We start from the raw sequence: 23474 nt of genomic DNA on the forward strand, positions 1-23474 counted from the left end.
AAGAATGGTTAGCAGACCAAGAATTTTCCAAATCTGATCAGAGGCCTCATTTGATGAGCCCAGTCCCCATACCAATTAAGAATACAGGTTCCATTAAGATTTAGAATTTAGCTCAGCAACTACAGATACACAAGTTTTGTTTTAAAGTGTCTCAGCTTTCTAGAGACATATGCACCACAGTAAGTTGAGACCTCATCCAGTCATAACAATGTACATAAGGAAGTGTTCTACAAAAAAGGTCTAGAAACTAGGTAGAGAGCGTGATAAACAATTACAAACATCATGGCAGATTTCAATTGCAAGGTGCTAGAGCTAGACCAATGCTCTTCTAGCTAGAATGTTTACTTTTGGGGCACGTTTAATATACAGATTGTGAGCACATGAGAAACATGCTTAGCAGTCAAACGCTCGCTGTACTAGCAGGGGAGGACAACAGAGAATAGGAGGGGAGGACAACAGAGAATAGGATTTCCAGTTCTCCTGTTGACACAAAGCCTCAAGAGCCCCAGCGGAGGTCAGGCCGCCCTCTCCACGAGCATGCAAGCCTCCGCAGCCACTTTCGGTAAGAGGAGACCGGATGCTCTGGCTGTTCCGTTTGTAAAGCATGATGAGGCCATTAGCTCACGAGAGAGCACGACAGAGAGGAAGTTCCCGGCAACCAACGTCCCGACTCCGCTGCAGGAGGGGAGGCAGCTGCCGCGTAAGCGCCTCGCCAAGCCTTGGCGGAGCGTGTGCGCCAGGCAGCCCTGCGGGGAGCGCACGCAGCCGGTGTCAGGCGCTGCCCGCACGGGGTGCAAGGCGCTGCCAGGCAGGCTCCCCACTGCACGGGGGGGGGGGGGGGCAGGAGGGAGAGAAGGAAGCAGGCAGCTGCCCCCGACGGACATTGCACCTCAGGAGAGGGAGGGGGGCTAGAGAGCAGCCCCTCCAGCATCCAGCCGTACCTGAGCGGGGAAAGCAAACTCTCCATCGCCACCCCTCACCCCGGGAGCACTCCCGGCTCCTCCCTCGGGGGGGGGGGGGGCTGCAGCAGCCCCTCCATAGCCCCCGCCCAACCTCAGGGAGCACCCCAGTGTCCGGGGGCACCCCAGCCCCTCCATTACCCCCCATGCCTGAGGGGGGCACCCCAGCCCCTCCATTACCCCCCATGCCTGAGGGGGGCACCCCAGCCCCCCCATGGCCCCCCATACCTGAGGGGGGGCACCCCAGCCCCCCCATGCCTGAGGGGGGCACCCCAGCCCCCCCATGGCCCCCCCATGCCTGAGGGGGGGCACAGCAGTCCCCATCCCGTCCCGCCCTCGCACCTGACGGCAGCCTCCGTGCCTGTACCTGAGACGGGCGCGCCGAACCTCCCGCTCCCCGCACGGCAGAGCGGGCTCGAGCGACGCCAGGTGCCTTTAGAGCGCTCTCGAGACAGGGGGAGGGGCCAGGGCGAATCCCCAGCCCGGGATGCCACGCCCCCACCCACCCCGCTCCGCTTGAAAGACCCGCGCGCGCGAGCCACCTCCTCCCGGCGCGCGAGCCCGATTGGGCGAAGCGCCTCGCGTGAGGGGGCGGGGCCGGGCGCGAGCTCCGCCATCTTGGCTGTGGGCAGTCGGAAGGGCACCGCGGGCGGCCGCCCTTCACTGGCGGGGCGGAGCCAGCAGCCCCATGACGTGAGCCTGAGCCACGCCCCTTCTCCCGGCTGTTACCTTCGGTCATTGACCCCGCTAGAGCACGTGGTGTCTGCAGCTGTCTGGGAGGCGATTGCGCAGGGCCCAGAGTTTCCCTGGGGCGAGGGAGTGGGGGTTGTGTGTGTGGGGGGGGAGGATGGGGGGGGGTAGATTAGCTATTAGCACAGCGACTGTCAGCTCCGTGGGCACCGATTGCATCTAAATATAATGGCTGTAATAGCCAAGGCAACAGGCGCTGGGTGACACCGCTCTTTGTGAATGGCAGATCATAACCCGCAGCTAATTAATCACAGGCAGGGTGACAAGACTGGAGACTATGGGGAACAACAAACAGGGCAAAACAGCCATAAAGCCTACAGTAATTTATTGCTGGCTGGTCCCAGGTGCAGCAACAGCACCTGGAGAAGCTAATGAGTCCCATGACAGGAACTGTGCAAAATGCTGCCTGACCCTGATGCCTTCTGGTTAATATTTGAGAGAGCGGTTTCAGGAGTGGACTGCAGAAAGAGCATATCCCATCTCCCATCGCCTGCCCCTTCTGCAGTGTGTGAGGGAGAACCTTGAACATTATCCCATAGCCTGCCCCTTCTTGCAACAGTGTGACTGTTGCAAAAAAAGCAAACATGATGCTGGGAGGAATTGACAGGAGTGTTGTGAACAAGACATGAGAAGTCATTCTTCCGCTCTACTCTGCACTGATTAGGCCTCCGTTGGAATATTGGGTCCAATTCTGGGCACCGCATTTCAAGAAAGATGTGGGAAAATTGGAGAAGGTGCAGAGAAGAGCAACTAAAATGATTAAAGACCGAGAAAACATGAGCTATGAGGGAAGACTGAAAGTACTGGGCTTGTTTAGTTTAGAAAAGAGAAGACTAAGAGAGGACATGATAGCAGTTTTCAAATATCTAAAAGGGTGTCACAAGGAGGAAGGAGAAAAATTGTTATTCTTGGCCTCTGAGGATAGGACAAGAAGCAATGAGTTTAAATTGCATCAAGGGAGGTTTAGGTTGGACTTTAACTTCCTATCTGTCACAATGGTTAAACACTGGAATAAATTGCCTAGGGAGGTTGTGGAATCTCCATCATTGGAGATACTTAAGAGCAGATTAGATAGACATCTATCAACAGGGCTGAACAAATCGCTATTTCTACTCGCCCATGGCAAGTAGATTTCAGCCTGTCGCTCCGTTTGCCCCGTTCACCGGCACTGCGCACATGCACAGTGCCGGTCTGGCACATGTGTGCAGAGACGGCCTTAGGCTGATTCAGCTGAATCCCCGGCGTGGGGGCCCCGTGCCCAGGGAAGTGACGTGCGTGCCGGGAGCACGACGCTTGTGCGGGGCCCCCGGGTGCACGGCGCATGCGTCGTGACATCCTAGGCCCATGGCGCATGCATTGTACTCCTGGGGCACTGCGCATGTGTGGGTGCACAGCGCATGCGTCGTGATGTCTGGGATGCACGGGGCATGCGTCATGCCACTGGCGCGCAACGCATGCGCTGTACCACCCGAGGCCCTGCACATGTGCGGCCCCGCCCCTGGAATCAGGCCCTATGCTCTGTAGAGCCGGCCCTGCATGCACGGTGCAGGGCTGGTGAGTAGATCTCGTCACCGTTTGTCGAGCCCTGTCTATCAGGGATGATCTAGATGGTGCTTGGTCTGGCAGGGGGCTGGATTCGAGGACCTCTCAAGGTCCCTTCCAGTTCTAGTATTCTATGATTCTATGGCACGAGGGAGATACTTGAGCGTATCCCACAGCTTGCCCCTTGTGGGGTGTGAGGGAGAACCTGGAGTGTACCCGGTTGCAGCCCCTTCTCTGGCTCCTCCTGCCGAGGTTCTGGCTACACTTTTCCCCGCACCTGTTTATTTTTGCACCCCCTCTCTTTGGCGCCACAAAATCGCAAGGCCTCTTCATCAATCTTCTCCTGAAGGCTGCTATCTATAACACCAGGAGGAGGATGCTGGACAACGAGGTGCTCTGTGACTGTGGGGCCTACTTCCGCTCCTCCCTGATTTCAAATATCCAGGCAGAGTTCTTCTGGGAAGTCTCCACTAACTCCCTAGACAGCTTTGAGGAGCAGTGGGTGCTGTCTGGGGTTCTCTGCTTAGTGTTCTCCTCTGGTTCCCTCATTTTGAACCTCTGTCTAGTGCCCTTGAATCTGTTTGTTATTAGTTGTCCCCTTAACCTGGGTCCAGTGGTCCCTCTTATGAGGCTGGGGGAGGGGCCTTTAGAAGCAAGCCCTCCCACGTCCCAGGTTTTTCCAGTAAGGTGTAAAGAGTGTATGGGGTTCCCAACTAGCTCCTTCCCTGCCTTTTAGGGTACAGTGGTTATGGTTTTCCCTATCTACCTCTTAGGAGAAACTTGAGTTGTTTATATGACACTGCGCAATGAAAAAATATCAGATTATGATGCCAGCCCCTAACCCCCGACCCCAGCACCCTTTCAGGAGGATGGGGCCGCAGCCACGCGTACTGGGTCTTCTTCCTCTTCTCTTGCTTGTGCTCAGCTTGTGCCTTCTTCTTGCTCCTGGCTGTGAAGGGAGGGCAGAGGAGGAATACATCAGGCTGTGAACTTTCCCCTCACCCCCTGAGAGTCAAAGGAAGGAGATCCACAAGGCCAGGAACTTGGGACAGCCAAGAATATAACAGGGTATGTCTACACTGCCACCCTAGTGCGAACTAGGGTGGCTAATGTAGGCATTCGAAGGCATACACAAGGAGTTAGAGAGCCTAATTCGAACTACCTACTCCGGGCTGCGTGTAGCTGCGGGCACGAAGTCCGCACTAAGGGGGATTTAAAAATGGCAGTGCCCGGCAAGATGCAAATGAAGCCCAGGATATTTAAATCCCGGGCTTCATTTGCAACTTCGAATGCCTACATTAGCCACCCTAGTTCGAACTAGGGTGGCAGTGTAGACATACCCTCAGGGATAAAGGGTCAAAACAAGGGAATCTGAAGAGGACACCCAGCGCTATTTGAAATCCTTGGAAGCTTGCACCGGCCCACTTCTAAAGGCCCCTTCCCCAGTCTTGTGGGAGGGAACACTGGATCCGGAATTCAACTGATTACTTGCGACAACTAATGACAAACAAGGTCAGGGGTGCAGGTCACAGGTTCAAAATGAGGGAACCAGAAGGGGACACCAAGCAGAAAACCTCAGACAGCGGCCACTGCTTCTCCCCACCCCTCATGCCAGGGAGGGACATGGCAGTTGAGAAAAGCTTTGTGGTGACAGGACAGAAAGAGGAAGCTGCCTAGGATGTTGTAAATAAAGAACAACTGTGATAAACCTTCATAATACGTGAGGACTGCTTGGAAGTCCTCACTCAGGTGAGACAGCCAAGCCAACCTTGGGACAGTTCTGGTCCTGCGCACACTCTCACATGCTCGATTATGCACCCTGAGTAATCTCATGGAAGTCAAGTGTTGGAGGAAGTCTTTGCAGAATTGGGTTCTACTAACTAGAGGTAGTCAGGTCACTTATGCTGAACGTCATTTTGGTAAAATGCTGTTGTCACAGCCAAAGCATTTGGTGATGTGACCAGGAAGATTTTTGAGAAAGACAGATGGTTAAGGTGCTGACCGGTGCTGGGAGAGACCCATAATCAAGTCATGGTTCTGCCTGATTTAGAGTGATTTGGAATGGAAAAAATACTCTGAATCAGCGAGAGCTAGGGATGTAAAATCCTGTGTAAATGGTTAAATAGTTAAACATATTGGTTAACTGGTTAACTGATTAAAGGGGCCACTCCAGCCAAGTTGGAGCAAACCCTAGCAACTTCCCCCTTCCCAGGCAGGGGCTGTAGCAGCCAGGCTGTAGCAGCCCCTGCATGTGGTGGGCCAGGGCACGCCGTGGACAGGTGCTGCTCCGGATCACTGGAACAGCCCCTTCCTGCAATGCACCCAGCCTGCTGTAGACAGGGGCTGCTCCAGAGAACCTGAGCAGCCCCCATCCACAGCAGCCCCCCCTCCCCACTCCCACAGGGCTGGAGCAGCCCCCTGCCCATACAGGCAGAGAGCTGCTCCAGCCCTCACCGGTTAACTGGTGAAACATTCGAGAGCAGGAATTATTTGAACATGGATCTGCTGCACCCTGGACAGTAGCACCAGGCTATAAACCCTGGGGTGGCCAACCCATTAAACAGCATCGGAAAAAATGCGAAGAGCCGCACCAGAATTGTTGAGGGGGGAAAAAAAAGGACACTGCCCCTTAAAAAACCATGGGTTAAGCTTTTTGGTCACATCAGGCTCCTGTTGGATGGCTCTTCTCCACACAGGGAGCCCAGGGAGCCGGGGGTGTTTGTAGGTGTGTATGGGGAGGCTTTGTGAGCCACAGAGGAGACTTTGCGAGCCGCACTTTCAGGGGTGAAGAGCCGCATACAGCTCACAAGCTGCGGGTTGGCCACCCCTGCTATAGACACTTCCATTTTCACAAAAACATTTGAAGGTTTTGTTTTCATCTAAACGGGAAACAAAACGTATGTTGAAATCTTGAATACTTTTTCAGAACAGAATTGTCACCCGCTGGACATCTCTAACAAATGAGTGTGTCTTCTGTTGGTGATTGTGATGTTTTTCCCGAGACGAAGGGCTAAAGTACTTTGTGTCTGCATGGCTCTTACTATAGCTGAAAGGCAATAACAAAGAATGAATACCTGTAAAATATGCACAAAGGAAGAAAGCATAGTGTGTGTGTCGCACTCCGTTTCAGCAATTTTGAACTACTGATCCAAATTAATATTTAGTTTCATCTTAAAGATACAGTAGTTACCTCTGTGAACAGCACAGACGGCTTCCAATTTCTCAAGCATTCCATGTTCCTCCCCCCAACAGTAAGTACTTGCCAAGGGTAAAGGTGGATGCTGGAGCGAACGGACCATTAGGCTTTATGTTCCTGATTTCTTAAATGCTGCTTCTATGCTCCACTGTCTTAGTAACCGGGTGCATTTTAGATCATCTGCAGAAACATCTAAACTCAACAGCCCACAGGAGTGAGTCTCCAGGACAATGACACGGGCAGGCTATGGCAATGAAAACCCGATCTTCACGTTCTGTTCCAGATTCAGAGGAGCCGACAATGACCATCGTGTTCTCTGGAGGCTAAGATCTTTCGGAGGGAACTACAGGTGGCTGGCTGCCCTACCTCAGAGTTAGCTCATTTAGAATCAGGGAGTTGGCGTTGGCTGGAGTCCCTCTCTGTAAGCTGCAGGACAGGAGGAGCGAGATGGATCTGCTGCATATCTATCCACTTTCTGGAGACTTTTGTTTTAGATAGTAAGATCTTTTTGCTGCACCTGGCCTTGTCTATCCCCGTGAACTTTTTAGCCATAATTCCCACTTGATCCTGCTTCATCACTAGCAGCAATGATGGAAGTTATAGTGTAGGCAAGACTCAGGTATTTTTGCTACCCTGTCACCTAGCTATGAATGGGAGAAGCGTGAACGAAGGCCGGCATCCTATTCAGTCAGCCACACTATCTTTTTGCTGCTTATTGCTGCTGCTTTCAGAGCAAGACAGTGCTTGCAGCTATACTGTTTTCTAGCATAGATGCAGGCTATCAGCTTTGCTTTGTACTGGACTGAATTGTAGATTCCTGTGTTAGGAAGGGTACTGTCTATTGACTTTGATTCTTATCTACTTTGTTTTAACTACCCTATCTTCAGGTGCTTACTGATTCCCAGTTCTGCCTTCCTGTTTTTCCCTTTGATATTTCCATACCCTCTGCTCCTTGCCCCCCTTCATCATTTCTTCCCCCCCCTTCTCCTCTATTTATTTTGGGTCTGCACATCCTAAATTCAAAACTCCAGTCATCTGAAAAAGTGGGCTGTGCCCACAAATGCTCATGATACCATCTACATGTTTTATTAGTCTATAAAGTGCTACCAGAACATTTGTTGTTTTTTTAGTTTATCCTGTACAGACTAACTCGGCTACCCCCTGAAGCTTCTCAACAGTACACGGTTAGTTACTTCTTACTTTTATCATGGAAAGCTCTGCTCTCTGTTGCAACATGTGGCATGCACATTAGGCTTTGAATGCTACTGTTTTCATTTTTAGAGCCACTATACTTTTGGAAGCAGAGGTGGAAAGTAACTAAGTAGAAACACTTCATTACACTACTCAAGTACATTTTTTTGGTATTTGTACTTTCCTCAAGTAATTTATTTTTGTGATACTTTGACTTTTACTCAAGTAGGTTTTTAGAAAATATTGTACTTTTTACTCCACTACAATTTCCAGATGCACTTAGTTACTCACTACTTTCATCATTCTGATTTGCCTAAGCACAGCTGCATGTGCAAGCACCCAGTCATCCAAAAAAATAACCAATCCACAAGCCTGCCAACAAAGAAGCCTTTTAATTAGCCGCATGAACACCTTTTCATTCAAAAACAGTATCTAAACAGGCTCTGCCAGCCTGAGACCTGAGCAACCAGGGGGCAAGGAGGCTGCCCAGGGAGATGTGCTGAGGGGGTGCATTTGAATAGTCTCATGTGACCTGACATGGGGCCAGCCAGCTAAAAAGGAGGGAAACCCAGCATCCACCTCAGCCAAGATCAGGGAGGACGGAGGCATTTACTTGTGTCAGGTAAATCCTCTGCTCTGGTGGAAGCAGCAGCAGGGTGGGTGCCCAGGGCAGAGGCTCCCCATTCTCCCTGGGATAGAGGGCCCCCCCCACCCCACCAGTAGAAGCCCTGTGGTGAGAGGGTGGGGCAGGCTATGTTGGAAGAGGCTCAGGGTAGGCAGCTGAGTTTGGTGGGGATTGAAGAATTGTGTCTGTGTGTGCAGCTTCCCTCTGTGTGCTGGCTGGCTAGCATTTGGAGCAACCCTGCTATCTGGGTGTGTGTTAGTGTGGAGCAGGTGTGGGTCCACCCATCCCCTTTTTTCCCCCCCTTTACCTCTAAGAGCCCCATAGGGGAACTGAGGAGGGCTGGGCTACTGGCTGGGGAGGGGGATATAGCACTTTGAGTTGTGTGGGGGGAGACCTTTAAATTGCCCTCCCCCATGAGCAGTTGATCTTGTCCTTCTGCTTCCCTAGCTGGCTCAGAAGTTTTGCTCACTTTTTTAGGATGGGGAGGAGCCTGCTGCTGCTTCCCCAGTGTGAGACAGGTGGGTGCAGAGATGAGTGTTACTGAAATCAGCTCTCCCATGTGCCCCCTAGGGAAATGAGTCAGAGTGGATGATGTCTGGCTGGATGATTGAAACACATTTACCTTCCATTCAATTCTTAATGACCTATCCACACCCTCAGGTTTGGTTTATGTTTTCACTACAAGTTGTATTTATCAGAATGCTGAACTTTCTCAGATCAGGGGGCCTTGCTGAAGCTGTTTTTGAGCAGTGTTGTTCTTTCATTAAGATTAACAATAAGGACGTTTTCTTTGCTTCCATCTTAACCTGAAAATATTCTTCATGCTCTGGAAGTCACTGGGGTTCCTAGGGTGAGAATCTGAAGATAAGGTGAAACAAAATACAGGCCTATGTAGCACTTTAAAGACTAACAAGATGGTTTATTAGATGATGAGCTTTCGTGGGCCAGACCCACTTCCTCAGATCAAATAGTGGAAGAAATTTTTCACAACCATATATACCAAAGGATACAATTAAAAAAATGAACACATATGAAAAGGACAAATCAAATTTCAGAACAGAAGGGAGATGGGGGGGAAGGTAAATGTCTGTGAGCTAATGGTAATTGGGGAAGCTATCTTTGTAATGGGTAAGATAACTAGATCCTTTGTTCAGACTCAGGTGTAAAGTGTTGAATTTTATCATCAATAACAGATAAGGTGTGATTGTTGCGACTTGCAGTTTCAGAAGAACTCAGTGGGAATATAGACTCTTTCCCATTCTCTCTTCCCCCCCCCCCCCCCATCTCCTGTGCAATGTTTCACCCCTGCTGCTCTGGCTTATAAAAAGGCTTAGTAGAATGTTTTATAACTTTGTGTAGCGTTTTGAGCTTTTCATCTTTTTCTAATTTTCACAGTTATTGGGAAATTATGGAGAGAGGTCTGATAATTTTTTTAACGATGAAGTGGAGATGCAAACAGTTTAAGCTTTAAAGCTGTTAAAACCCAAACAGAGAGACAAGGTGGGTGAAGTAATATCTTTTAAAAAATTGTTTTGAAACAGTTTTGGTTGAGGGATTAGCCCTTTTGAGCTTCACAGACCTGGAGAAGAGCTCTAAGGAGTTCCAAAGGTTGTCTCTATCACCAACAATATTTGGTCCAGTTAAAGATATTACTTCACTCACCTTGTGACTCTCATCCAGGCACCAGTGTGACTACAACAAAACAGCAAAAACCACCATATCGCATGTCAGGATACACAAAATTATCCTAACACCAGACATGACTTGTTGATTTAACTATTCATTCATTCGTCCATTTCTGTCAAGCCCAGTTCAGAAGTTTATATCATTGAATTTTAACCCTAACAAGTGCTCAGGAAGCATTTTTCTTGCTTTCCCTATCTGTAAATAATTTAATTATTACCGATGGACATATTTCAGGATTTCTGTATACTGTGAAATCAGCTAATTTCTAAGTTATTTACTTACACACAAACCCAAATCCCTAGAGATTTCAGGTACCTAAGTATCCTCTGGAATCATTAACGTTACCTTCCCCAGCACCACCACAATCTGAACTGGCACCCCTGGAGAGTCAGGAGCGGCCAGAGGGCCACATGCGCAAGATGCAGCCCCCATCTGACAGCAGAAATACCAGAGCCTTGCCTACACTATAACTTCCATCTCAACTAACTAACCATGTACTGTTGCGAAGCTTCAGGGGGTAGCCAAGTTAGTCTGTACAGGATAAACTTAAAAAACAACAAATGTTCTGGTAGCACTTTATAGACTAACAAAACATGTAGATGGTATCACGAGCTTTTGTGGGCACAGCCCACTTCTTCAGATGACTGGAGTTTTGAATTTAGGATGTGCAGACCCAAAATAAATAGAGGAGAAGGGGGGGAGGAAACAAGGAGCAGAGGGTATGGAAATATCAAAGGGAAAAACAGGAAGGCAGAACTGGGAATCAGTAAGCACCTGAAGATTGGGAAGTTAAAATAAGCAGATAAGAATCAAAGTCAATAGACAGTGCCCTTCCTAAGACAGGAATCTACAATTCAGTCCAGTGCAAAGCAAAGCTGATAGCCTGCATCTATGCTAGAAAACAGTATAGCTGCAAGCACTGTTCTCTGAAAGCAGCAGCAAAAAGGTAGCATGGCTGACTGAGTAGGATGCCGGCCTTCCTTCACGCTTCTCCCATTCATGGCTAGGTGACAGGGTAGCAAAAATACCTGAGCCTTGCCTACACTATAACTTCCATCATTGCTGCTAGTGATGAAGCAGAATCAAGTGGGAATTATGGCTAAAAAGTTCACGGCCAGGTCCAGCAAAAAGATCTTACTATCTAAAACGAAAGTCTCCAGAAAGTGGATAGATATGCAGCAGATCCATCTCGCTCCTCCTGTCCTGCAGCTTACAGAGAGGGACTCCAGCCAGCGCCAACTCCCTGATTCTAAATGAGCTAACTCTGTAGTAGGGCAGCCAGCCACCTGTAGTTCCCTCCGAAAGATCTTAGCCACCAGAGAACATGATGGCCATTGTCGGCTCCTCTGAATCTGGAACAGAATGTGAAGATCGGGTTTTCATTGCCATAGCCTGCCCGTGTCATTGTCCTGGAGACTCACTCCTGTGGGCTGTTGAGTTTAGATGTTTCTGCAGATGATCTAAAATGCACCCAGTTACTAAGACAGTGGAGCATAGAAGCAGCATTTAAGAAATCAGGAACATAAAGCCTATGGTCCGTTCACTCCAGCATCCACCTTTATCCTTGGCCAGGCAGTACTTACTGCTGGGGGGGGGGGGGGGGGACATGGAATGCTTGAGAAGGGAAGGTGATCTGGTGGCACAGGGTCGGGAAGTAACAGACGTGGGTGCTATTCCTGGCACTATCCCTGAGTCTGACTGTGTGCTTCAGTATCACCCAGCAGAGCCAGTCTCCAGGCAACCTAACGCGCACAGCTGGCCTGTAGTAGGCTGTCTGATTGGTGGGAAGAGTTAATAGACCAATTCCTAGCCTCAGTCTAACACAGCAGTGGGCAACCTGCAGCCTACTGGGGCTTCACCTGTGGCCGGTGGACCCTTTAGCTGCCCCATTCCTCCATGCGCCTCTCACACTTTTCCTACCCCTTCTCCTTCCTCCCAGCACTTTTGGAGCACCAAGATTCACCTGATTTGTGCCCCATCCCTACCCACCCCTCCTAGAAGTGGAACACTGCGAATCAGCTGTGTGCGTTGTTCTAGTTCTGGGACAGGAGGAGGAACGGGAATCAGCAGCTTCGTGGTGCTCCAAAAGTGCTGGGAGGGAGGGGGAAGAGTAGGAAGTGTGGGGCTCTGGTGCCCTGCAGGGCCACAAATGGAACTCTAACGGACCACGGGCTGCAGCAGCCCACCAAGATGGAGGAGGCCACTCATTACTCTTGGTGGCCCGTTGCTGGTCTAGCAGTTATTCAAACTGTTTGCCCTTGGCAATAACAGCCTTGTCCGTTCCAGCCTGGCCTCGCTCCAGGTAATCTGGCTGGCTCTGACCCTCAGTTCTGATTCTTGACCTCTGACTTCAGCTCTGGCATCTGGCCTCTGACCCTCGGCTCCTAGTCCTGGCTACCAATTCCTACTCCAGCCACTAGACATGACTGCCCTTGTCACAGTCTCTTGCAACGTGTGACCCTGTACAAGTTGCTTCTCTGGGTCTTACCTTCTTATGTGTCAGATGGAGACTGCAACACTGGTCTGTCTTGAACCAGGAGAATAAACTCACAATGTCTCCGAAATTCTCCATGGTCCTTGGCTGGAAAGTGTAAGTATTATTGACAATGCTTCAGACTAGTGCAAAGTGCACTCTCCTGCAATGCAGCTAGCCACTGGAGCTCCTGTGCCCGCAAGGGATCAATTTACACACTGCAATGAGAGAGAGGATTAGCCTTAACTGGCACAAAAGGTATTACCAGCTGGCCATAAAATGACCTGCCCTTTTAAAATTGAGCCACAGTAATTGGCTCTGATCCCCCAGAACAGTGACTGCAGCAGGATGACAATATCCGTTGGGAAGTAGTCACGCTCTTGGCTCTGAACCGGTGCCGAATTAGTGCCATTACGTGTCCCAGAGTTCCCGAGTTATCAGACATCATCCACAGGATGGACTGGTTGACTCTGCGGCTTGTTTATGGAATCATTCGCCTCTGGGTTATTGTTTCATATCTGGCCTAGGTCAGCGGCAACTGAAAGTTCTCACTGGCTGTTCTTTGTCAAATGAATTTGAAGGGAGTGAGGGTTCAGTCTCAGTCCATTTCCAATGTAAACAAGCATTCACATGATGAAAGTCACTGCCACAGCTGGATGAATTAGCTGCATCAGCAGAGAGGCCAAGGACTGACGGGTTGGCTGAGAGTGAAGAATGCAAAACCCCTCTTGCTTCTAGAATTGGTCCTTCCAGGTCAGGGGAGAAGCACATGGGTAAAACTGCTGGGCTACGTCTACACTGGCCCCTTTTCCGGAAGGGGCATGTTAATTTCAGCTATCGTAGTAGGGAAATCCGCGGGGGATTTAAATATCCCCCGCGGCATTTAAATAAAAATGTCCGCCGCTTTTTTCCGGCTTTTAGAAAAGCCGGAAAAGAGCGTCTACACTGGCCCCGATCCTCCGGAAAAAGCGCCCTTTTCCGGAGGATCTTATTCCTACTTTGAAGTAGGAATAAGATCCTCCGGAAAAGGGCGCAGGAATAATATCCTCCGGAAAAGGGCGCAGGAATAATATCCTCCGGAAAAGGGCGCTTTTTCCGGAGGATCGGGGCCAGTGTAGACGCTCTTTTCCGGCTTTTCTAAAAGCCGGAAAAAAGCGGCGGACATTTTTATTTAAATGCCGTGGGGGATATTTAAATCCCCTGCGGATTTCCCTACTACGATAGCTGAAATTAACATGCCCCTTCCGGAAAAGGGGCCAGTGTAGACGAGCCCCTGATGTCTTTATTCCAAATGGAGGGGAGGTTGGTTTCTAGGGTTGTAACAGGAGCAGGGCTAGGTCCTCAGCTGGAAGTCCTCAGCTGGTGTGACCTAGCAAAGATTACTTGTAATTACAGCAACAGATGCTACAGCACTGTTCCTCCCCAGGGCAAGAGTCAAATCAAGACATAACCTATTACAGCTGAGGTGGGGATCAGCGTTCCCTCTAAGATCTCCATTCATGAGCGGAGTGGGTTTTGCCTTGTGCACCAATATTAAAATCATGTGCGCTTGTTCAGATGTGTGCCACTGTGGCAGGCACCCAAGTTATTAACAAATATATATATAAAATGTTATGGAAGAAAAATATTAAGCTTCATGAAAATAGAGACCCAGTACTTTACATCAAAAAGAATGCCCAGAAATACTCCAGTTTGCACCAGACTAGACAGATATCCTTTTCTCCTTGTAAAACCAAGCATCAAATAAACTGCCAGATAAGATCTGAACCCCGATTCCACTGCCCTGTGTCAGTCAAGCCCTTCATATTGATAATATGAAGAAAATTCAGGTTGGGAGAAAGCTGACATGCAGTAAGGGCGTAAATTAGAGAAGAATAAGTTAAAAGTGGAAAGTGTAGAAGAGGGGGAAATAAATAAGGGAAGGATGGAGGGAGAAGATGAGAGAACAAAACCCAGAATTAGAAAAAGAGGAAGAAGTGGGATAAGAAAGTGAGGGAAAAGGAAACCAAAAATTATTAGAAAAATTACATCAAAAATGACGTATGCCGCAGAGGAAGGAAAGATGGAATGAAAGAGCAGCATTAACCCAACACAAATGTGGTGGATACTTAATATAAAGCTGCTCTAGTGCCTGAAGGGTAGACTGAATAGCAATAAAAAGTAAACTATGGGATAAAACAGATTGTATGCGGCCACATGGGGAGTATAGTTTATCTAAGGCAGCAAAATATTCTGAGCAGGGGTGGTGTGAGCTGGACAGAGTTGGAACAGGAGGGGTTCTGAGCTAGGGTGAAGGAATGTTTGGGAAGAGAAGGGCTCAGGGCTATGGGCAGTTTGGCTAGGAAGGATTTTTCTGGATGGGAAGAAGGATGGATCCTAGAAGAAGGGGAATGTTTTTGAGCTGATGGAGGGGAGGGAATTCTGAACCTCGCTGGCTAAGGTAGGAGTAGTTAGGAATGAGCCTAGGATGTGGGGCTCAGATGGAAAGAGGATAGGAGAACATATAGGGGCAAAAGGAACTTTGTTCTCAGCTGGGATGGGTTCGGCTGGCAGAGTTGAGTGGGTGTGAATTGGTGGGTGGGACATACAGCCCATCGGGGATATTGGTGGTAAGGACAATGAGACTCGACCCAAGTATTGCAAATAAATATTAGTGCCTCGGGGTTCAAAGAGGGATAAATACTATTTTCACTGTTCCCTGGACTCTCCCCTCTTTGTTTCAATTAACTTTAAAAACTGGCCCTGCTGTGGGGTCAGGGCGGGGAAGGGGGCAGCAGGGGGAAGCCTCCTACTTGCAGCCCCATCAGTCACTTTGGACCCTGCCAGTGTCATTAACAATCAGCGGCGAGGTGTGTTCCAGGGGTGGGGGAGGAGCCCTGCGTGGGGCTGAAGAAGCAGACAGAGGCAAGTCGGGCGCTGTACCTGTGCTGGGGGTGTAAATATGGGATCCTGGCGCTTACCAGCAAGGTGCAGCCAGCGCCTCTCCCATGTGCATACAAAGGGACCCGGAGCTGCTGCTGCCGCTTCTTCCCAGGGGACTAATAACTCCGGTCCTCTCCCGCTCCCACCGACACCCTCCTCTCCTCAAACCAAGCCGCACACACACTCACCTGCCCCGCTCAGCCACACCACGCTAAGGCGCCTTCCTCTGCCACTCCTGGTCCCCTTTCGGGGGGAGAGAGGTGCAGTGGTCGTAGCTCAGGGCTGTTGCCGGAGCTGGAACCGGGGCCGTGGTGAGGCTGCCCAATCAGGGACAAGGTCACGGCGCCCCGGCTCCAGCCACGTGCATGGGATCCCCCACGCAGCCCCACCTACGGCTGGAGCAAGAACGCACCACGCCACTGTGAAGGAGGTGGGCGGGTGTAGCATTGTTTGTGCGCGGCCACGCAGGCATGCCCCTTAGAGGGCACTATGGTGGGAACCTGCTTTGGGTTGGGGAGCTGCTGACCTCGAGAAAAATCAGTCGGGGGCTGCACACAAGGGAGAACTCTCCCCCCCCCCAAAAAAAACCCCCACCCTCACAGATGTGGCCCCTTGACTGAGAAGGAGAAAGACATTCCCCACATACACCAGAGCCTAGGGGGGCCAGGCTAGTACACTGTGTGCTCCAGCCTTGCAGTGGGGCTGGAACGCCAGCATGGGCTCCCCAATGCTGGGGGGGAAGCCCTGAGCCTTGGGGGCTGGACCAGGCAAGCTGGGGGCCATATCCGGCCCCCAGGGGTGGCCTGTGAGCCTAGACAAACTAGGCAGTTGCCTAGGGTGCCGCTGGCTTGGGCGCCCGATGATGATGTCACGGCCATTGATGACCGTGCAAGTGGGGGGCGCTCATTGCGCCTTCCACCCGGGGCGCCAACTGCCGCAGCCGGCCTCGGGCCACTCCTGCCGGCCCCAGGCCTCAGGTTCCCCACCCCTGCATTACAGGCAAGTCAGCTTCCTGTCTCAATGAGGGTTGCCAGGTGTCCGGTTTTGAACCGGACAGTCCAGTATTTGAGCTTTCTGTCCGGGGAAACAAACTGAGAAAATATAAAAGTCTTTCTAAATCAGATGTCATGTAGATTGTGATGTAATGTCAACCCTAGTCTCAACTGCCCATCTGCAAATCTTACCTCCTAATAAAAATACTGTGCCGGTACCCAGCTCTGTCTGCACTATATCGTGTTGGGGGATATTTTTAAAATAAGGTAGTGTAGGGCATGGGTTCCCAAACTGGGGAAGTGAAGAAATTCCAGGGGGAGCGTGAGGCGACTCAGCCTCCCTCCCCATCAAGTTTTTCTGCCCTGTTCAGTTCCTTTTTTCCTGTCTTTTTTTTTTTTTTGGCGCAACAAGTTTTGCTGCTATTTGGGGGAAGGGGAGCATGAGGGTTTTTCAAAAATAAAAAAGGGGGGCGTGATGCCAAAGAGTTTGGGAACCACTGGTGTAGGATATTTTTTTACCTCAGTGTAGCTTTCCTCCACCACCTCAGCTGCTCTCCTCCAAGACAATACAGCTCACAAAGTCCTGGCCTAAGAATCTGAGAGGTATAGTATTCATAGTCAAGAGGGTCTGGTGGTGGAACAAACTTCCGGTGATCAGGTGAATACAGTTTGATCATAGCGACAGAATGTTGTAAAACTTTCCTCTTTGCAAAATCTTTTCCACTAGAAGACAGACATTCACAATATTAACCCCCCCCCGCCCCATCCCTAATCCCTACCTGCTCCAGACACTCAAAAACCAGAACCTTCACCCAAGCAGTTCTGACCCCAAAAATGAGGAAAAGTCAGAGATTTCAACTCAGGAATTAGATTTCGCTATTGATTAGATGTAGACGTGATGGGTGGCAGGGTAAAAAATTTAAGCTAGATGTGTCTGGTTGAGGGTGCCACATCTAGCTTATATCAAGGTAAAATGACAATTTAGCTTGTTTACACTAGGATTTTACTGCAGACTAGGTATTTCACTATTGAAAAGCCACCTTTATTCCTGGTGTAAGCACAAGCCAGATATGGCTTCCCGTGTCCTGCACCTTGCACTGCTAAATGGAGTGAAATCAGGATAGAAGCATTTATTTTAACACTCACCGTATGTCTGGACAAGATGCCAAGAGAATTAGGCCCTGCTGTGTTGGTATCTGTAGATCTCAAAGCTCTGGATCCACTCGAGTATGTTTTATAGAGACAACACAGGCACCATAGATGTGATGCTGTTTATCTGAGAGGTGAGGTGGTTTTTTGGCTGCAGCTAGGACCTCATGCTTCAGAGAGTAGATCTGCCACAAACTTCCTACGTCACCTAGCACAGGGCCTTTTTGTGAATGGAGGAAGTACCGTTTGCATTCTGTTACCTTCTTCCCGCATTTAGAAGCCTCCCTAAATGCACATTGAAACCAGGGATTTCCCTACACATCCCTTTGGGGTGTATACCCCCCCCCGAATTTCCCCAACACCCTCCCCCCCCAGTTTTGTGAACTATGGTGCCATACAGACCACCTTCACCCTCATGATCTCACCCCTCATCGGCCCTGAAACCCCCCCTTGTAAATTTGAACACCCCCCAATTTAAATTCCTGGGGAGGCTACTGATTGGAACAGAGAAGAGGGAAGAGCTATGAGGGAAGACTAATAGAATTGGGCTTGTTTAGTTGGGAAAGGAGAAGACTGAGAGGGGACATGATAGCGGCTTTCAGGTATCTAAAAGGGTGTCACAGGGAGGAGGGAGAAAATTGTTCTCTTTGGCCTCTGAGGACAGGACAAGAAATAATGGGCTTAAATTGCAGCAAGGGAGGTTTAGGTTGGACGTTAGAAAAAACTTCTTGTCAGGTGGTTAAACACTGGAATAAATTGCCTAGGGAGATTGTGGAATCTCCATCTCTGAAGATATTTAAGAGCAGGTAAGATAGATGTCTATCAGGGATGGTCTAGTGATTGGTCCTGGCAGGAGGCTGGACTCCATGTCCTTTCAAGGTCCCTTCCAGTTCCAGTGTTCTATGAAAAATGACAGTGAAAAATACCTTCTTATTTAGCCAGACAGCTCCCCATGTGATGTGAATCACATTGGCTGACTTAAGTGACTCAGATTGGGTGCTGCTGCTTTTTTCTCATATTAATGTTGAAGATTCCTTAGTGTCTGTTCTGACTCAAATGCCGTCAACAGAATTATTAATTAACATTCCAGTTACACTGGTAGCCAGGGAGCCTGAAGACCCCAGCTGCACTCCCGGCCAGTGACATGTAAGATAACTGGAAAAAATGTAAACCTGGAAGCTGACAAATGAAGAGTGAAGTACAGCATGCAGGAGTACAGAAACTCAGGAAACAAGACAGTAAACACTTTGGGAGTCAAGAAGAGGTGACAGAGACAGGTTCATCCAAGAGTAACAAGATAGTTTCAAAACATAAGCAGGCCTGACTGTCTCCGTCATTCACAATAAGGACCACACACTACATGTAGAGTAAAAGGAACTTTCTGTTCTAAAATTGGATTGGATTCTCAGCTGCCAGCAATCAGCAAAGCGCAAATTAAGTCAGTGGCCAGGTCCACACAGGCGTAGAAAATCAATGCAAGATACGCAACTCCAGCTACTTGATTTGTGTAGCTGGAGTTGATGTACCTTGCATCAATTTTTCTGGGAGAGCCCCACAGCAGGAAGTTGATGGGAAAAATGCTCCTGTTGACTTCCCTTATGTTGCAAGGAGTACTGAGGTTGACAGTGCCCTCAGTGTTTGATTTAGCATGTCTTTACTAGACCCACTAAATTGAACCCTGGAAGATCGATTGCTGGAGCGTCAATCCTCCAGTAAATGAAGACAAGGCCCGATTCTCACTAACTGTGAGAAAGAAAGAAAACCTGGCACACACTGCCTGGTGCAAGCCTTGAGGCCTGGACCAAAGTCAGCACAATGAGTAAAAATCAGGCCGTGTCAACGTGAACTTGGCACAGATACTGCTAACATTGCTAAAATCAATTGAATATGCAAACACATTCCAGCAGACTAGCCCAAGTACAACCTAACCAAGCACAAGGTACATGGTTTGACGGAAGTGATAAATAGTGATGGTTTGCCTGAAACCTCAGGAATAAAGTACAGATAGGTGGTGAAGAGGGAGGTATCTCGCCTTAACCTTTTGTTCAGCTTGTGGGGCAGCTGAAAGTCCCATTGCTGAGCGGAGTCCTTGCCATTGGACAAGTGTATCCACAGATTGATCCAGGAAACTAGCATTGTGTACTGATGGCAATAAATACGGCCATGCACCTTTGCCAACAAACTGCATCTGTGGCAATATTATCAAGGTCTGCTGGGCTAGTTTTCTGCGCACAGCTGGGACAGCACAGAGAGAATACACACACGTGACAACAGTCACAGGCACTGAATAACAGAAACCCTAAAGCCAACCCATGATCAGTTTTTTAAAAATTCTGCTTTTGCTATAGTTACTGTGCCTAATGTCCTGTTTAAAATCCCGATAGTTAAAACATGTTATGAACACATTTTAAACCACAACCTATTTTCTGAATTTAAATGCAGCCTTTGCATTGTCATTTACACTGTGCAAAGTGAGTGCTAAAGGTATATGATTTACTAATGTTTTAATTTACACCCATATTGCCCAGGGGTGAAGATCTACAAAAAGGGCAAGGCAGTGGGGAATTGGACCCAGAATTTCTAGCCTATGTTATTCACATGCATATATGCTCCTGAACAAGAATTTTGATGGAAAATTAATGCAAGCAGTTCAGAAGAACGGGTCTATTTTCAGAACTCCAGCAAAAACAGTGGATCTCAGCTTTAGCTGTAGTTAGGTTGAAGTAATTGCTGGTTTAGGTACATCTGAGATGGAAGAATGCTTCCATCTTCCTAGAATAGTGATAGAAATGTAGCCGTGTTAGTCTGGTGTAGCTGAAACAAAAAAACAGGACTATGCAGCACTTTAAAGACTAACAAGATGGTTTATTAGGTGATGAGCTTTCGTGGGCCTGACCCACTTCCTCAGATCAAATAGTGGAAGAAAATTGTCACAACCATATATACCAAAGGATACAATTAAATATAGACATTTACCTCCCCCCCATCCCCCTTCTGTTCTGAAATTTGATTTGTCCTTTTCATATGTGTTCATTTTTTTTAATTGTATCCTTTGGTATATATGGTTGTGACAATTTTCTTCCACTATTTGATCTGAGGAAGTGGGTCTGGCCCACGAAAGCTCATCACCTAATAAACCATCTTGTTAGTCTTTAAAGTGCTACATAGTCCTGTTTTCCATCTTCCTAGGTACTGTTGCTTGGGGAAGCAGTGTTGCCACACAGATAAACCCCTTCTGTCACTATAGATTGCATTTATACTATGTGCTTACGTCAATATAGTTTCTGTAGTAGACGTGTCCTAAGTCAGGGACCCAGTTACTCCACAGTCCCTGACTCAGCTTGATCAAGGTTAAAATGTTGCAGTAAGGACTGGCCAAGACTTTAGCCCAGTTACGAGGTCAAGGTTAAAGCCTGTCTGTTCTCAACATCTGATCAGTGTTGTAACTGGGCCAGAGGACAACCGTGTCGTAAGGAGACTAGGGAACAGCTGTGTTATAAGTGGGTTTCTTTACTGGGTTAAAGTTGAAGTGTAAATGAGCCCTTTGTGACAATTTGGATAGAGAGCTGATGACTAGGTTATAGGTGTTGGAGGGTTAAGCCTCTGTGAGTTTCACTTAGCCCCAAACATATTAACAGTCACCACAACTGATTGAGAATTTTTTTGCTGCAATATTTGGAAAACAGCAATCTGTCTAGTTTTGGTTAATTTTCAACTTGGGGAAAAAAAAGTTAAAATTGAAACAAAACTGTTTGAAATCACACAAATGAAATGTTTCGATTTATCCGGATCGATTGTTATTCTTTGGCTCATCACATTCTTTGAGATTTCCATTCTTCTTCCTGACTTGGGATGGGAAATGTTGTTTCAAAATCTTGTGTTGGGTTTCGTTTTGTTTAGTTTCTTTTCTTGGGACAGGAAAATGGTTTCCTTTCCAGTCCCACTCTTATGGTAAGATTTCAAAAGAGTTCAGCACCAAGGCAGTCTTGTCACAAAGCCAGCTTTATTACAAGAAATACTACTTGGGTTTCCCCCCAGGACAACTCCTTTCCCCTGACCTCAGCTCTTCACTCTGGATGTTGAGCAAATGGCTTGCCCAGCTGTTAAGCCCCTGCCAGTGTGTCTGTGGTTATCTTGCAAACAAAGAGGAAGTCAGTGCAAGCGATTATATTAACTTACATTAAGGAGGAATTCCTTCTCTTACAGAATGGCATTTAAATGCTCCATTGAAATCTTAAACACTAGGTCTCAGCCCGGTGCCGTTCACACTGAGGGCTTGTCGATCCAAGTGCTGCCTAAACACAAATGTTCCAGTGGGTTGGTTTAGTTAAATGAACAGAGCTATTTCATCTGAGTAGTCACACTGCTAGGCTTACAGCCACACATGTGACATCGCATTTCAAGGCTTGCATTGACATGACACTACACAGTATTACAGTAGTTTAACACTCCGGGTAACACAAAGTCCCTTGCACTGCCTTCCTGCCCTTGCTAGCTGGGAAACTTGTGCTGTGGACACTAGACTCCTGAATTTGCTGGTGTCCACCAATGTTCCCTCTAATTTCTTCCCTCTGTGGACAGAATAAATTGTTCTGTGCACTGCACCACCGATAGAAATACATGTTGCCAGCTATGGGTGCCCTGGCACTTATCTGGGTGGCACCTGAATCTCTCCTGGACAGCTGCCCAAGCACTCAGCTTACAGGGACGCTGCCTGCACTGTTTCCAAATACAGTAAAACTCTGATGGTCCGGCACTCCTAATGGTCCGGCACCATCAGGAACCCGGAAGTGCTCTGGGCAGCCCGACCATTGGAGCTGCTCTGCCCCCAGCTTCCCTGATTCAGTCGCTGCTAAAACTGACCAGCGGCTGAATCGGTGAAGCCGGGGGCAGAGCAGCTGGAGTGCTGCCGGGTAGGTCCCGTAGCGCTGCTCCTTGGGGCTGCAGGACGAACCTGGTAGCACCCCAGCTGTCCCTGATTCAGCCGCTGCTGAAACTGACCAGCAGCTGACTCCAGGAAGCCCAAGGCAGAGCTGCTCTGCCCCGGCTTCCTGGAATCAGCCGCTGGTGAGTTTCAGCAGCAGCTGACTTAGGTACACCTGGGACAGAGCAGCTGGGATGCTGCCGGGTTGGTCCCCGCAGCGCTGAGGTGCAGCGCTGCGGGAACCAACCCAGCAGCGCCCCAGCTGCTCTGTCCCAGGTGTCCCAATTCAGCCGCTGTTGAAACTGACCACTGGCTGACTCCAGGAAGCCCGGGGCAGAGCAGCTCTGCTTCAGGCTTCCTGGAGTCAGCCGCTGGTCAGTATCAGCAGCGGCTGACTTGGGGACACCTGGGGTAGAGCAGCTGGGGTGCTGCCAGGTTGGTCCAGTAGCGCCGCACCTCAGCGCTAAGGGACCAACCCGGCCGCCCCCCAGCTGCTCTGCCCCAGGCGTCCCCAAGAGCAGCTGGGGTGATTCCAGGTTGGTCTCGCTGTGCCAAGGGTCGGCGCTACCGGACCAACCCGGCAGCACTCCAGCTGCTCTGCTGCAGGCGTCCCCGATTCAGCCGCTGCTGGCCAGTTTCAGCAGCGGCTGAATCAGGGATGCCTGGAGCACAGCCGGACTATTGGAAGGGGGGGCTATGAGGAGTCTGGGGTAGCATCCCCCCCACCCCACCCCAGATCCCTCATAGCCCCCCCTTCCGATAGTCCAGCATATTTGATAATCCGGCACCCCCAGCGTCGTAAAGGTGCCAGATTATCGGAAGTTTACTGTAGATCTCTGGTAGCAAGGATGAGAGCCAAATTAATGCAGTGCATTCTAGGTATGTAATAGTATAGTCGATTAACCAATTAATTGATAAGCAAAAACGTATAGGTTAATACTATAGACTACAGGCATTTCCCTCTCTCTGCCAGTAAATTTTTAGCAGCCTGGCTCAGAACTGGTTTGCAACGGGTCCGGAATCTACCCCTGCTGCAGCTCTTCATTTAAAGTACTATATATTAGG

General features: G+C 49.1%; 1 protein-coding gene and 1 long non-coding RNA gene across 3 annotated transcripts in view; one reads left to right on the plus strand and one right to left on the minus strand.

Moving 5' to 3' along the window:
* ACSBG2 (acyl-CoA synthetase bubblegum family member 2) overlaps positions 1-1459 on the minus strand; it is a 37378-nt gene extending 35919 nt beyond the window's left edge. Inside the window, exon 1 of one of the 2 annotated variants that reach the window (XM_006126802.4) lies at positions 1327-1459. The gene's annotated coding sequence lies outside the window, so the exon portion shown is untranslated. Of the gene's footprint in view, positions 1-1301 lie in introns of both variants that reach the window. The other variant, XM_006126804.3, reaches the window with a different exon arrangement.
* Positions 441-23474, plus strand: part of LOC142819024 (uncharacterized) — a 37594-nt gene continuing 14560 nt past the window's right edge. The window contains exon 1 of the long non-coding RNA XR_012896707.1: positions 441-562. This is a non-coding gene — a long non-coding RNA (uncharacterized LOC142819024). The remainder of the gene's footprint in view (positions 563-23474) is intronic.

The sequence above is a fragment of the Pelodiscus sinensis genome, chromosome 19 (assembly GCF_049634645.1).
Source record: "Pelodiscus sinensis isolate JC-2024 chromosome 19, ASM4963464v1, whole genome shotgun sequence".
NCBI classification, from domain to species: domain Eukaryota; kingdom Metazoa; phylum Chordata; order Testudines; family Trionychidae; genus Pelodiscus; species Pelodiscus sinensis.